The sequence below is a fragment of the Canis lupus genome, chromosome 28, assembly GCF_011100685.1.
Source record: "Canis lupus familiaris isolate Mischka breed German Shepherd chromosome 28, alternate assembly UU_Cfam_GSD_1.0, whole genome shotgun sequence".
Classification (NCBI taxonomy): domain Eukaryota; kingdom Metazoa; phylum Chordata; class Mammalia; order Carnivora; family Canidae; genus Canis; species Canis lupus.
Genome location: NC_049249.1, coordinates 8744659 through 8760962, shown reverse-complemented (window position 1 = coordinate 8760962; position 16304 = coordinate 8744659). Strand labels below are relative to the sequence as shown.

At 36.8% G+C, this 16304-nt stretch overlaps 1 protein-coding gene across 5 annotated transcripts in view; it reads right to left on the bottom strand.

Moving 5' to 3' along the window:
* The window catches only part of TBC1D12 (TBC1 domain family member 12), a 122911-nt gene that overhangs the window by 64284 nt on the left and 42323 nt on the right, over window positions 1-16304 (bottom strand). The gene's annotated exons all lie outside the window — the stretch shown is intronic.

Genomic DNA, 16304 nt, shown 5'->3' with positions numbered 1-16304 from the left:
ACCCTCAAAGGATGGTCTATTAATTTAAATAACATCTGATATCATGTGTGTAATAACAGAATTTCTATGAGCATTTCTCCTTCAAAATGAACATGAAACTGTTAAATTTTCTTAATAGAGGGCAATGAAGAGACACTATAGGATAAAGAGCTTTCCTGCGAATTCTAGCTGCTGCAAGGTGGGTCAATGGCACGGGTGTGAGGACATTCAGTAGAAATTTAATCAGTCAAGTGCCGGGGACATGTAGTCCTTAAGCAAACTTGCAGCATCAGCAAACTCAGCCTGGAGATGGCTTTTCTGCAGCCCTCTTGATATGGAAACTATCACCCCAAAGGCTTCTTGCTGGCAGTGATATACTTGTTCCCTTGGTAAGCCCCACACAGCTCACTTGTACTCCCTGGGCAGTTCTTACCAAGCCATGTTATGCTGCCCCTACCAGGCTCTCTGTGGCCTGCCTATACTCCAAAGGTCTGCCATCCAGCCATGCTAAACACAGGAGTCACCATGGTTTATGCAAAAAATTTGAATATGACATCAAAGTCACGATAAAATATTTTTTAAATTTTTAAGATTTTGTTATTTGAGAGAGGGAATGTGCACGCTGCATGCACATAAGCAGGAGGAGGGGCAAAGGGAGAAGCAGACTTCATGCTCAGCAAGGAGCCTGATGTGGGGCTGGATTCTAGGACCCCAGGATCATGGCCTGAGCCAAAGGCAGATGCTTAACCATCTGAGCCACCCAGGCACCACTAAAATAAAAAATTGGTAAACTGGTCTTAATCAAATTTAAAACAAATTTAAATCAAATTTGCAGTTCAAAAGCATCACTGATGCAAAATGGAGAAACAGGAAGATCTAGAGCTCAGTTCCTCCCCCAAAGTAAAAATTGAGCTGTAAAGAGCAATTGTAATGAACCATTTTAGAAATCTAGAACCTTATCAAACTCTTGTAACAAACAGGTAAGTACATGAAGGAAGAGGATGTTGATCCTTCCTAAGTCTACAACACGTGTAAACAACCACCTTCCCTCAGTTCCTCAATCCTTCCCTCCACAGCATTGGGGATTAGGAGCCCATGTTTCTGAAGTTGATGCATCAGGAGGGATAGTTGGGATCACATCCTTCTAAAATTTGGAGTTATGGATTTTATTGGTCTGGCAGTGCCTTGAGGGACCAGCACAGACACCTAACTTATATCAGTTCAGTCATCTTGCAGCAGTGGTTTCTACTGATGGTGTCTACTGGAACATTAAAAAAGATAAAATTCTTTTCTGTCCGTCTTTCTGAGCCAGATATTTAAGGAAAAAATCTTTCTCAGGCTACCAACTGATTGCAGAAATAAGAACAGAAATTTGAGGGGCACCTGGGTGGCTCAGCAGTTGAGTGTCTGCCTTCGGCTCAGTGCATGATCCCAGGGTCCAGGATCAAGTCCCGCATCAGGTTCCTTGTGGGGAACCTGCTTCTCCCTCTGCCTATGTCTCTGTGCTTCTCTGTGTCTCTCATAAATAAATAAATAAAATCTTAAAAAAAAAAAAAACAGAAACTTGTGATCCCACACAAAAAGAAGTATACACTTTGCAAAATAGTTTGGAAATATCACAAATGGATGACTCTAGCATTCAACAAGCAAAAATCAGCAATCACTGAAGTGTAACAGATTTAAATACCCATTATAGTAATAAGAATGTCCAGGTCTCAATAAAAAATTACACTGCACCCAAAAAGAGCAAAGTATGAATCATTCACAGGAAAAATAGGATTGGACTAAAACATCCTTGAGGAAGCCCAGAGAGTGGAATTACTACTCAAAGATGTTAAATTAACTGTCTCAAAAAACTAAAGGAAATTACAAAGAAATGGTGAGTGGGGAATGTATGAACAAAATAAGAATATCAATAAGGAAAAAATATTATAATAAGGAACCAAGCAAATTTTAGAGTTGAATACTAGCATAATTAAAATGAAAAAAAATTCACTAGTGCAGTTCAACATCAGATTACAGCAAGCAGAGGAAAAAAATCAGCAAATGGGAAGATAAGACCAATGAAATTATTCAGTCCTAGAAGAAGACAGAAAGAAGAATGAATAAAAATGAGCAGAGCCTAAGTAACCTGTAGGACAGTCTTAAGTATACCAACACATGTACCATAAGAGTCCTAGAAGGAGAAAAGAAAAACAGAGGAGCAGAAAAAAATATTTTAAGAAATATGGCTAAAAACTTCTCAAATATGATGAAAGGCATGAATATATATATATCCAAGAAGCTCAGCAAACTTCAAGCAGATAAACTTTGAGACACATTATAGTCATATTGCTAAAACCCAAGGACAAAGAGAAAATTTTGAAAACGGCAAGAGAAGCAAATACCGCAAACAAGAGATCTTCAATAGGATTAACTGATTTCTCATCAGAAACCATGGGGACCAGAACTAGTGGGATAACATATTTAAAGTTCTAAAAGAAAAAAAATAGCAATGAAAAATTGTATACGTGGCAAATCTCTTTCTCGAGAATGAAAGACAAATGAAGATATTTCCAGATAAACAAAAGTTGAAGGATTTCATTACCAATAGACCGGAACTGTAAGAAATGCTAAAGGGAGTTTTTCAGGCTTGAAACAAAAAGTAGCCAGAGAGAAACTCAAAGCCATGAGAAGAAATAAAGAACATCAGTAAAATTAATTAGATAGGTAAATGTCAAAGCCAGTATTATTGTATTTTTGGTTTGTAAAACTATTTTTTCCCTATATGGCTTGAAAGGCAAATGTATAAAGCAATATTTATAAATTTATGTTAATGGACACACAATGTATAAACATGTAATCTTTAACAATAAGAATATAAAGAAGGGACAAAGATGTTTAGTAGTGTGATCTATATACTAATGAAACTAATTTGGTATTATTCAAAATAGGTTGCTGTATGTTTAAGATGTTATCTGTAATCCTTAAAGTTACTACTAATGGCTTTAAAATATACAGAAAAAGAAGGGAATCAAAATAGTCCTACAAAAATTATATTAAAAAAGTGGTAATGGAGGAATTAATGAACAAAAACCATAAAAGACATATTGAAAACTAATAGCTAAATGGCAGGAATAAATCCTTCCTCACCAACAATTAGTTTAAATATAAGTCAATTAAACTCTCCACACGAGAGATATTGGCAGATTGAATGAAACACTGTCCATATGCTGTCTTCAAGAGACTTTTTTTTAATTGAAATAGTCAATTAGTCAACAGACAACAATAGTCAAATAGACAACAAGAGACTCATTTTATGTATTTATTTCTAGAGGGGGGAAGAGAGTAGAGGATTTGGGGTAAAGGGAGAGAGGGAGAGAGAGAATCTTAAGCAGGCTCCATGCTCAGCATGAGGTCTAATGCAGGGTTCGATCTAACTACCCTGAGATCATGATCTAAGCTGAAATCAGGAGTTGGATGTTTAACCAACTGAGCCACCCAGGCACCCCAAGCAACTTACTTTAGATAAAAAAGATACAAAGAAGATGAAAATAAAAGAATGGAAAATTATATTGAAAGCACATACTAACCAAAGAAGACCTGGAGTGATTATATTATTGTCAGGCAAAATAGTTATTAATACAAAACAGGTTACAAGACACAAAAAAGATTATATGTTGAAAAAAGTTAATCCAATAAGATATAATAACTATTATAAACATATATGCACCTAACAACAGAGCCCTAAAATATGTGAAACAAAATTAACAATATTGAAAAGAGAAATAGTTCTACAATAATAACTGGAGACATCAGTGGCCTAGTCTCAATAATACATACAACAACCAGGCAGATCAAAAAGGAAAAGACTAAAACATTATATACCAATTAGACCTAACAGGCATACAAGTACACCCCATCTAACAGTAAAAATATACATTCTCAAGGGCACAGAGGACATCTTCCAGGATGAATTGTATGTTAACCCACAAAACAAGTCTTAATAACCTTAAAGAGACTGAAATCATGCAGTTTCTTTTTCAATCACAGTAAAATCAGAGTAGAAATCAGTAACAGAAAAAAACTGGAAAATTCACCAATATGTGGAAATTAAACAAAACAATCTTAAATGATCAGGAGGTCAAAGAAAAAAATCACAAGGTTACTTAGAAAATACCTCGGGGGAAGAAAGAAAACACCCTGAGATGAATTTAAACAAACACAACATACCAAAACTTATGGGATACAGCTAAGGGGGAAATTTATAGTTGTAAACACATACATTAAAAAAGAACCATCTCAGGATGCCTGGGTGGCTCAGTCAGTTAGGCATCTGCCTTTGGCTCAGGTCATGATCCAGAGTCCTGGGATCAGGCCCCGGATTGGCTCCCAACTCAGTGGGGCGTCTGCTTCTCCTTCTGCTCCTTCTCCCCACTTGCATGTTCTTTCCAGCTCTGCTCTCAAATAAATAAAATCTTAAATAATAAAAAAAAAAGAACCATCTCTTACTAATTACTTAACTGCATAGATGAAGAAATCAGAAGACCAAACTAAACCCAAAGCTGGCATAAGGAAAGAATAAAGTTTAGAGTGGATATAAATGAAAATAGAGAATAGAATAATAGAGAAAAAACATTTTAAAGCTGTTTTTTTTTTTTTTTAAGATTTTATTTATTTATTCGAGAGAGACAGGCAGAGACACAGGCAGAGGGAGAAGCAGACTCCATGCAGGGAACCCGACGTGGGACTAGATCCCAGGTCTCCAGGATCATGCCCTGGGCCAAAGGCGGCACTAAACCGTTGAGCCACCCGGGCTCCCCAAAAGCTGTTTTTTTTTTTAAAGATAAATAAAACTGATAAACCCTTAGCTAGATGACTAGGAAAATAGAGGTAAGATTCAAACCACTAAAAGCAGAAATAAAAATGGGACGTCACTACAATATGAACAACTGTTCATAAGTCTAGCATTGAGGAAAAGCAAATCATAAGCCACAATTAGGTACCAACCACACCCAGTAAGGATGGCTATTATTTATAAAACAACAAAAAAATAAGTTTGCAAGGATGTGGAAAAGCTGGGATGGCGGGCATGTAAAATGGTCCAAAGGCTTGGAAAACTGCTGGCAGGAATGTTAAGTGGTGCAGCCATTTTGGAAAACAATTTGGCAGTTTCTTTCATAAGTAAAACATAAATTACCATACAACCCAACAATTCTACTCCTAGATGCCTACCCAAGAGAAATGAAAACATAGGTCCATATGACGGCTTACACAGAAATGTTAACAGTAGTAGTATTCATAATAGCAAAAATGTGAAGACAGGTTAAATATCTAGCAAAAATGTGAAGACAGGTTAAATATCCAGCAACTATTGAATATACAAACAAAATGTATATACTCATATAATGAAATCCTAATCAGCAGTAAAAAGGCATGAGACAACTGATACATGCTACAACATGGATAAACTCAAAATATGCTCCATGAAAGAAGTCAGATGTATGAGACCATGTGTACAATCCTGTTTATATGAACTATGCAAAGAAGCCTATTCTATAGAGACAAAGTTAGATTAGTGGTTGCATGGGGGATGAAAATGGGTACAAAGGATCTCTGGTGTGGCAGAAATGCTCTGCAACTAGATTTCAATAATGGCTGTATAGCTATATAAATTTAATATCATTGAACTGTACTCTTATAATGGATGAATTTTATGGAATGTAAACTATACTTCAAGACAGGTGTTAATTAAAAGACTATTTAAACTAACAATCAGATACAGAGGGTAAACACTGCCAAAAGTTGGTCTTTTGTCAAGTTTAGTGAAATAGACAAAATTTCCCCCAGGAGTTATGGAAAAAGAATAGAAATAAATAAATTAGGAGTAAAGAGAAGCCCATAAAATCAGATGCAGCAAAATTTTTAAAGGGAAGAGAATCTATAAACAACTCTAGGCCAATTAATTTAGAACATTTCTCAAAATGGACAGAACCATGTAAAAATATAATTTATTGGGCAGCCTGGGTAGCTCAGCAGTTTAGCGCTTGCCTTTGGCCCAGAACATGATCCTGGAGACCCGGGATCGAATCCCACGTCGGGCTCCCTGCATGGAGCCTGCTTCTCTCTCTGCCTGTGTCTCTGCCTCTTTCTCTCTCTCTGTGTCTCTCATGAATAAATAAGTAAAATCTTAAAAAAAAAAAAATATATATATATATATAAAATTTTATCAAAACAGACTTAGAACAGAAAATATCAATCATCCCAAAATCATTTTAAAAACTGAAGTAAAAGTTAAAATTTCTCTCCCCCAAAATCAGGCATGTAAGTTTTATATGAGAGTTCTACCAAATTTTTCAAGATACAGATTGCATCAATATTGTATAAACATTTTATAGAATGAGAGTAATCTTTAATCATATCTTTAAGGCCAATATGAACTAACAAAACCAGACATGAACAGCTTAACAGAGTAAGATTATAGACCAATCTAACTCATGAACATAGAAGAAATATCCTAAAAAAATTAGCAAACGAAATATAATCTGTAAAGATAGATAAAAATATCATGACTAGGTTAGATTTGTCTCAGGAATGCAAAGGCAGTCAAACTTGGTAAGATCTTAAACGTTATTCAAAACATTAACAGGGGCAGCCCCGGTGGCGCAGTGGTTTAGCGCCGCCTGCAGCCCAGAGCGTGATCCTGGAAACCTTGGATCAAGTCCCACGTCAGGCTCTCAGCATGGAGCCTGCTTCTCCCTCTGCTTGTGTCTCTGCCTCTCATTCTCTGTCTGTGTTTCTATGAATAAATAAATAAAATCTTAAAAAAAAAAAATAAATAAATAAATAAATAAAATCTTAAAAAAAAAAACATTAACAGAAAAAAGGAAAATAACTATGATAACCTCAATGCTGAAAAAAGATGGTGAAGTCAATGTGAACATTCCCATTGATGGAAACTATAAAAGATGACTAGAAGAGAACTTCCTTAAGAAAGGATACCGCCCACCTTTTCCATTTCTTTTTTTAAAGATTTTATTTATTTATTTGAGAGAGAGTGCGAGAGCACCCACGCGCATGCTGGGGGAGGGGCAGAAGGAGAGGAAGAAGCAGGCTCCCCCTGAGCAGGGTGCCCAACATAGAGCTAGATCCCAGGACCCCGGAATAATGACCTGAGCTGAAGGCGGACACTTAATTGACTGAGCCATTGTGGTGCCCCTCAACAAGGTTTTTGGAGAACTTGAAAAAACTCTAAAATTTATATTGAAGAATGGACCAAAAACAGCCAAAACACTTTGAGGAAAGGAAAAAAAGATATATTTAAGAACATTCAAGAAACTTACAAGAGATGAGCAGCCTGGGTGGCTCAGGTTTAGCGCCACCTTCAGCCCAGGGTATGGTCCTGGAGACCTGGGATCGAATCCCGAATCAGGCTCCCTGCATGGAGTCTGCTTCTCCCTCTGCCTGTGTCTGTGCCTCTCTCTCTCTCTCTCTCTCTCTCTCTCTCTGTGTGTGTCTCTCATGAATAAATAAATAAAATCTAAGAAAAGAAAGAAAGAAAGACTAACGTAAAAGAGCAAAAATCTTTAATAGTCCAAAAATCCACTGGCAGAAAAAGAATGGAAAACTTAAATTGTGGCATGTTATTAAATGCAACATTTTTCTTCAATGAACATGAACCAAAGCTATATCCATCAACACGGAAGAATCTTAAAAACAATGCTGAGTTTTTTAAAACAAAAAATCAAAATGCAGAAGAGTACACACAGTATACCATTTTTATGAAGCTCAAAATAATACAGTAAGAAAAATGTTATGGCAAAAACTATTGCTTAAATTACCAAATGAATTCAGGTCAGTTGTTACTTCTCAGGGGTGAAAAGGGTAGTAAGACCAAAAAAAAAAAAAAAAGGGTAGTAAGACACAGGTATATCTTCAAAAGTATTGATAACATTCTATTTCTGAGACTAGGCAAAGGGTTCACCAATGTACACTGTGCCTCATAATTCACATATCTGTTACATGTTTTCTTTTGTATGTGTCAAAAAAATACTAGTTTTTGCTGTTATTAACCTAGCTAATTCCAATTGTAACTCCCTAATAACTGGAGAGCATTATCTAAAATAGTTAAAAGACTGCATATTCTGAATCCACCATTGGGAAGCCATAAAGTCAGCCTTTTCCTACACAGTGCTAGGTATCCACTTTTGCCACAAGCTTAGGTATATTTATTTGGGCCAAAGCTGATAAGCATTTCAGATTTTAAGTACTCTTCTTAGGGTCAATTCACATCTCTATATAAATTTGTCTCAATCAGCATACTGATTTATGTAATTACTGGGTCAGAAGACCTCATGCTAAAAATTAGCTCTTGGGGGTAAAAAAGTGTACAATGAACAAGTTTTGTTGGTGTGTTTTTTACAACTACCACCAACTCTAATGACTGACCATAATTAGATCTTTCACTACAATTTTAATTGTTTCAAATCTAGGGACACCTGGGTGACTCAGTGGTTGAGCGTCTGCCTTTGGCCCAGGGCATGATCCTGCAGTCCCAGGATGGAGTCCAGAATCGGGCTCTCTGCAGGGAGCCTGCTTCTCCCTCTGCCCATGTCTCTGCCTCTCTCTCTCTCTCTCTCCCCCTCTCTCTTTCTCTCTCATGAATAAATAAATTAAAAAGTCTTTTAAAAAAATTGTTTCAAATCTAAAAGCCTATAAATCGTTTGTCTCTTCATAATATATAAAGAAGATAGTTTTATGAAGGGAAAAAATAGCATTTCATTCTCTGTACTAAAAATGTAGAATTATGTATATAATTACAGCAGGCTAACATAAAATAGAAGGGGTTATGCATTCTTTTTAAATGCAGTGAAACATAACTTCAAATAATATGACCTGGCTGAGAATAAGACAAAGCAGCAGAATGAGGAAACCACAAGCATAAGATACAGTTATACCAAGAGAGAGCAATAATCACAGATCAGAAAATTCCCCATGCATAAAGCTTTACAGAGAGCACCCCTTGGAGGGTGCTCATGTCTCTATATTTTTATCTACAGTGAGGGTACTGTAATCACTACCAAACCTCTAGTTTTCTCATATGAAAAAGTAGAGGCTATCCATATTAATACTGTGTATCAGACCTGTATAAGTTACAAAACTCTTCATAAATCACAGCCAAGATGCCAAATATACATGAGTCTTCTAGTAAAGACCATTAGAAATTATCCTGCATCACAAAAAGCCTGTTAAGATGTAAGATGTGTGTTTATGTTTGAAATTAATTTATAAGGATATTTTCGACTCCAAAATTAAAATCAAGGAATACTAACTTCTTAAACCAAACAATAGTAGGCCTTTCTATGGATGTAGTTTCTGAAGAATTTTGAAATGACTGGAAAGGATAAGAAGGAAAAAAGCAAGGGAAATGCATAACCTCCACAACAGAGTTTCAATATGGTTTCAATATGTTTTATATTATAATATTACAATGATAATAAGTTCATCATGAAGCTTAAATTTTCATTAAATTATACAAACAAACCAAAGCCAAATACCTTAAGTTTACATATCTGATAAACTTTGGTTACTAGAAGAAACTTCTGTAAAAGAAATAGGAGCCAACAGGTATCCAATTGCTAAGAAAGGCCACCAGATAATGTTCCACATTAATTTCTTATGCCACTAAGAAATTTTGGATTAGGTTTTCAGGTTACCCCCTGCCTCAAAAACTGGATATAATGTAACTAAAAGGCATACATCTGCAAAGCAATTTTAAGATATTATTACAAATATATGAGATTAATATAGATCAAATGGGTTCTAGCAGTGTAGGAAAAGAATATCACTCTAAAGTCTTAAGGGAAAACATAACGAAAAGGTTTATTAATAGTTCAAAAATATGTCATATTGCTGTCATTCTTCTTAGACCTCATCCATCATTCTCCAATCCACTATCAGGGAACTAGTGAAGCTGAGGTCTTAATGCAAATAAATGTATGGGACTAGGTTCCTCCGTATCACCTTTTGAAAACACACACACACACACACACACACACACACACACACTCTTCCATTTTTTTCTATCCCCCAAGATATTCAAATTTCTTAAACATAAGTCAACACTAATGGTTTTTAGCGGGCAGCACAGGTGGCTCAGCAGTTTAGCACCACCTTCTGCCCAGGGTGTGATCCTGGAGACCCAGGATCGAGTCCCAAGTCAGGCTCCCTGCATGGAGCCTGCGTCCCCCTCTGCCTGTTCTCTGCCTGCCTCTCTCTCTCTCTCTCTCTCATGGATAAATAAATTAAAATCTTAAAAAAAAAAAAGTTCTTAGCAAAACAAACCAAATATGTTCAAGCACCCGCACACACAAAAAAGGACAGTTCTTCCTCTCTGGATTCCAGAGGTAGAGCTTGACTGTATGAATGAGATTTACATGGCAGTGTTGGGAGGAAAAGATCACTTCTACTCTGTATTCATCATGTTTCAAGGGGAGAGATGGACAGGAGGGACACTCCTGGCTTCTTTCTGCTCCTTCATTTATCTCCTCCACCTGAGGGGTTAAATTTTGGTGACAGACATTGCTGCCTACAGTAGAGAAGATACAGTTTGGTCTGCTTTCCTAATAATATGAGGTTGTTTCCTCTGTACCCCTCTGCCTCCAACCCCCTAAGGAAAGGTCTGCTGTGCTAGTGACTAGCTGGATATATGTAATCAGGTGAAGTATTTAGGAGGCAAACTGCAGCCAAAGGCATGTCTTTCAGTACAGGTTTCATCAACACAAAGCTGACGTTTTAAGGTCCCATTTATCAGTGTCCAATGTTTTTTTTTCTTACTGATTTCAAACTCAGATTTGGTTTGGTTCTCCCCAAACTCTGTAAGTCAAGATTTTAGAAATTGAAAGGATCTTTCTGCTTCAGATACACTGGAGATATTAAAAACTATGTGTTTTCTAGTTTCGGTGTTTTGGTTTTGTTTTTTTTTTCCCCATCCTGTGACATCTTATCTAGAGAACAGGAAATGGTAATGGTAATCGATCTTTTCTCCATTAAATTCATTCTCTTACCCCCAATCAACACTATTGTTACACTACTGTCACACACACAAGTATCTACACACATAGACAAACACACCATCTCCCATTCTCTCCTCAAATCTATGTCCACTCTTTTTAGCAAAAAGAAAATGAGAAAATCTGTTGTACCAGTTAAGAAACAGTACTAGGTGAGAAGTAGCGGTTCAATGTTTCCATATTACTGAAAACATAAAAATGAAGAAAACACCAAGAAAAAAACTGATGTGGGGATTAGAAGAGAAAGAGAAAAAAATAAAAGACCTACCTTTTTTCTCAGTGGCTTTTATAATAAAGGTTGGTTAATGATTCTTGCTTATTAATATTAATATTTGCTTCACATATCTATGTGTTTCATTTTTCCAAGGTTTCATTTCTTTTACCACACAAAAAGAGTTACATATGATAAAACAATCAGACCACTTGCCTACTACACTGTATTAAAGGATAAAGCTAGCCAAAAAGGAGCAAAACTTACACAGTGATTTCTGAAGTAGCAGAATCTCCAGGGTTTGTCTTTAAGAATTGGCAAACCCATGTAAACATGACAAAACCATGTAAGTTCTGAGAAAAAAATCATGTAAATTCTATAGTTTCTCAGACTATGGAATTTGACACTTACATAAAAACTAGGACTGCCTAAATCATCAATCTTCTTACTAACCAACAATGTCAGCTCCAGGAAAAAACATCAGTTTTTGCCTAACATTTACACCTATATGACTATTTAAATTCTAATCATCACTCAAATGGGTTTAGAATGCTTTTTTGAGCAGTTAAGAATTCAACTTTAATCAAGAGTAAAAAAAAAATCAGGGGATCCCTGGGTGGCTCAGCGGTTTAGCGCCTGCCTTTGGCCCAGGGCACGATCCTGGAGTCCCGGGATCGAGTCCCACGTCAGGCTCCTGGCATGAAACCTGCTTCTCCCTCCTCCTCTGTGTCTCTGCCTCTCTCTCTCTCTCTCTATCACGAATAAATAAATAAATCTTAAAAAAAAAAAAAAAAAGAAAGAAAAGAAAAAAGAAACTAAGAAGAGGGGACGCCTGGGTGGCTCACGGTTGGGCCTCTGCCATTGGCTCAGGACGTGATCCCGGGGTCTAGGCTCTTTGCGGGGAGCCTGCTTCTCCCTCTGCCTTGCGCTCTCTCTGTGTCTCTCATGAATAGATAAATAAAATATTAAAAAAAAAAAGAGTAAAAAAAATTAGTTAACAAAACTAAACTAGAAATCACGACCTGATCTTCAAACTGTCTCAGTAGAAACTGGACTGCTGAAAACACATCAACTTCCTGGACTTTGTACTTAAGTTTCCCCAAAGCAAAATAGAAGGCCAAAAAGAAAACATTATCCAGTGATCATGGAATGCCACAGTTGACTACATAATTGATTCAAAAAGTAAAAGTACTGTCTCTTTAAAATGCAGTACTTTGGCTATCCTTGAGTATCTTGGATTAAAGATCTGGCATGAAGATTACTTACATTCTTTCCAAACCTCAATCATTTTTCTTGAAAAAGACTTTCAGCTGACTATATACAAAAAAAGTACTTTTTCTGCCAGATAACTGAGGCTTTAATTCCAAGAATTTTCTTTTTCAGGCTGTTTCTGGATCTTCTCCTTGTTGTTATTACAAATTGTAAAAATCAAAAAAATACAAAATTTTTATTTTATACTTTTTTTTTTTTTTTAAGATTTTATTTATTTATGAGAGACACACACACACACACAGAGAGAGGCAGAGACACAGGCAGAGGGAGAAGCAGGCTCCATGCAGGGAGCCTGACTTGGGACTCGATCCTGGGACTCCAGGATCATGCCCTGGGCCAAAAGGGGCAGGCACTAAACCACTGAGCCACCCAGGGATCCCCTTAATATATACTTCTAAACTAACCTATATTCTCAGAGATTGGAGCTATCAAAAAAGGAGAGAACTCAGTAAAATTTATTCTTTGTCAAAGAAATCCCACACAGAACGTAAAGCTGAAGGGAAGGTTAAATTTTTTTTTTTAAGTATTTTAGAGCCGCTAGGGATGACAGAGAGTAACTAGGTCAAAGGTTCTTCATCATAAATCAATGAATCTACATGAATGAGCTAGAGAATGTCCACAAGCCTCCTCAAACTGTATGCACAATTTAAAGTAAACAATATAAATTTTACGTAAATTTTTCTTAGGCAGTTGTAACTTCCATCGAATTTTCCGAGTATTGAATGTGCCACCCCAACCACCCAAAAAAGCCTATAAAATCACTTGTCAAAGTCACATCACTGGAGACCTGAGCCAGGTCTCTTGTTCCTTTTCTTTCTAACCACACTTGTTCGCATCCTTCACAGAATTAACATGTAAAAACTTCATAACTATTCCTATTCTCTTTCATTCTACACATTGCCAAAATCTTTTTTGATATTCATTTAAAGTTCAAAAATATAAATTATTTTCTTCTTCCTACGTTCATGTCAGCAAGTCATCTTATGGTATATCTTATTTCTTGTTTCAAACAAACATTTATTTTTTAAGTAATCTCTACACCCAACATGAGACACAAACTCATAACCTCAAGATCAAGAGTCACATGCTTGGGACGCCTGGGTGGCTCAATGGTTAAGTGCCTGCTTTTGGCCCAGGGTGTGTTCCTGGAGTCCCAGGATCAAGTCCCAAGCCTGCTTCTCCCTCTGCTCATGTCTCTGCCTCTCTCTCTCTCTGCGTCTCTCATGAATAAATAAATAAAATCTTAAAAAAAAAAAAAAGAGTCACATGCTTTACTGATTGAGCCAGCCATAGTAAGTTTCAGGCACTGTCTTACTAATAGAGATCTTTTTATACTTTTGTTGCACGGAGAGAATAAAATGGAATACAATTAAGAGGAAAAGAATTAAAAAGAAAAAAAAGAGGAAAAGAATTTTTAAAATATTTTTGCTTTTGTGCTACATAGTAATTAAACCATGTCCCGAATGCTTTATAAAGAAAATCTCCATCATACACCCAATGTAGTATCTAAGACATTCAGAGGGAAGACAGAAACCACCAGAAGAAAAGAGGAAGAGTATAGGAAAGGACTTTTAGAACAAGAACATGAGTGGTAACAAGGAAAATATGAGCTGAAATATATGTGACTTTAGCACACCTGTGACCCACTCCCACTTTTTTGTGCATCTGCCCCAATCCTTACTGAAGCAGTAGCCCCATGTGGCTGCATTTGTATCTTATGGCCTTGTCCTTTGGAACAAATTAATTCATAGGCTGAGACAATCAGAGTCCCAAGATTTTTAAATAAGAGACTTAGAGACTGAGTCAGTTGAAGGCTGGTAGATGCTTAAACTGATAAATCAGGTAGAGGTGGGACACAGCGTTATAGGCCTTTTGCAGGTGGAAATCATGCACTGAAGAACTAGCAGAGAGAGAGATGAGAAAAACCGTCTCTTGAAAAGTGGAGAAACCACTGTTGCAGACACTCTATAGCCCAGGTATATTTTATTTTCTATTTTCAAAATATCCACAAGATGCCTATTACATGCCTACAATAAACCTTGCTTCATTTAAGGTAGCTTAGATGGGCTTCTGTTCCTTAAAATTACAAACACTAACCCTAACATATCAGCCAAACTCTATACTCTTTTCTACATATTCTGTACTTTCCTGCCTCTATGCTCTATATATCTTATATACACATTTTATTTCCCCTATTAAAGTATAAACTAAGTTGCTTGCACATACTTAGAACTGTAATATAGTCAGTCTAAAGATTTTGAGAGAGAGAATGCATGCACACCTAAGAGTAGGGGGAGGGGCAGAAGGAGAGGGAGACAGAAATCGCAAGCAGTCTCCATGCTGAGCATGAAGCTCACAACCCTGAAATCGTGACCTGAGCCAAAATCCAGAGTCAGAGGTTTAACTGAGCCATCCAGGTGCCCCAAATATAGCCAAGCTAAAAAGTTCTACTTTTGTGCATCATAAGTACTTTCTTTACTACCAAGAAAGTATAAAGACAAGCCATAGGAGAAAGTATTTCCAAATTATAGATCTAATAAAGGGCTGGTATTCAGAATATATAAAGAACTCATATAACCCAACAAAAATACAAACAGCCCAATCAAAAATGAGAAGTTCTGAATAAACATTTCTCCGAAAAAGATACACAAATAACCAACAAGCACATCAAAAAGATGCTTAACATCATTAGCCATTAGGGAAACTCAAATTAAGACCACAGTGAGGGACGCCTGGATGGCTCAGTGGTTGAGCGTCTGCCTTTGGCTCAGGGTACGATCCTGGGATCCAGGATTGTGTCCCACATCAGGCTTCTTGCATGGAGCTTGCTTTTCCCTCTGCCTATGTCTCTGCCTGTCTCTGTGGGTCTCTTATGAATAAATAATAAAATCTTAAAAAAAAAGACCACATGAGATACTACTCTATACCCACTAAGATGGCTTTAACTAGGGGGTAGGGGGAAGGAAAATTATAGGTGTTGAAGAGGATGTAGAAAAAGTGGAATCCTTGTACAATGCTGTGGGAATATAAAATGGTACAGACACTGTGGAAAACAACCGGTGGTTCCTTAATTAAGTTAAACATCATCATATGACCCAACAACTCCACTCCTAGGCATAACACCCAAAATAACTTGAGAAGTATTTTTTAAAAAAATTGTACACAAAATGTACATAGCAGCAGTATTCACAAGAACCAAAAGGTGAAAACAACCCAAATAAATGTCTGTCAATGGATAAATAAACAAAATGTGGTATATCCACACAATGGAATACTACTCAGTTATGAAAGGTAGAACTGGGTGGCCCGGGTGGCTCAGCAGTTTAGTGCCGCCTTCAGCCCAGGGCGTGATCCTGGGGACCCGGGATCGAGTCCTGCGTTGGGTTCCCTGCATGGAGCCTGCTTCTCCCTCTGCCTGGGTCTCTGTCTCTCTCTCTCATGAATAAATAAATAAAATCTTTAAAAAAAAAAAAAAGTAGAATTGTAGCATGTACTACAACATGGATGAACCTTGAAAACATTATGCTAAGTGAAAGAAGACACAAAAGGCCATGTAGTGTATGATTTCATTTACGCAAAATATCCAGAATATGAAAACCTACTAAGACAGGACACAGATAAGTGTTTGCCAGAGGCTTGTGGGGAGAAGGGAGTACAGTGACTACTAATGGGAATGGAGGTCCCTTTTGGAGTAATGAAATGCCTTGGACTATACAACACCATGAATGCCTTAAATGTCACTCACAGTAAATTTTATATGTATTTTACCATAATAAAAAATGTTAAGAGAT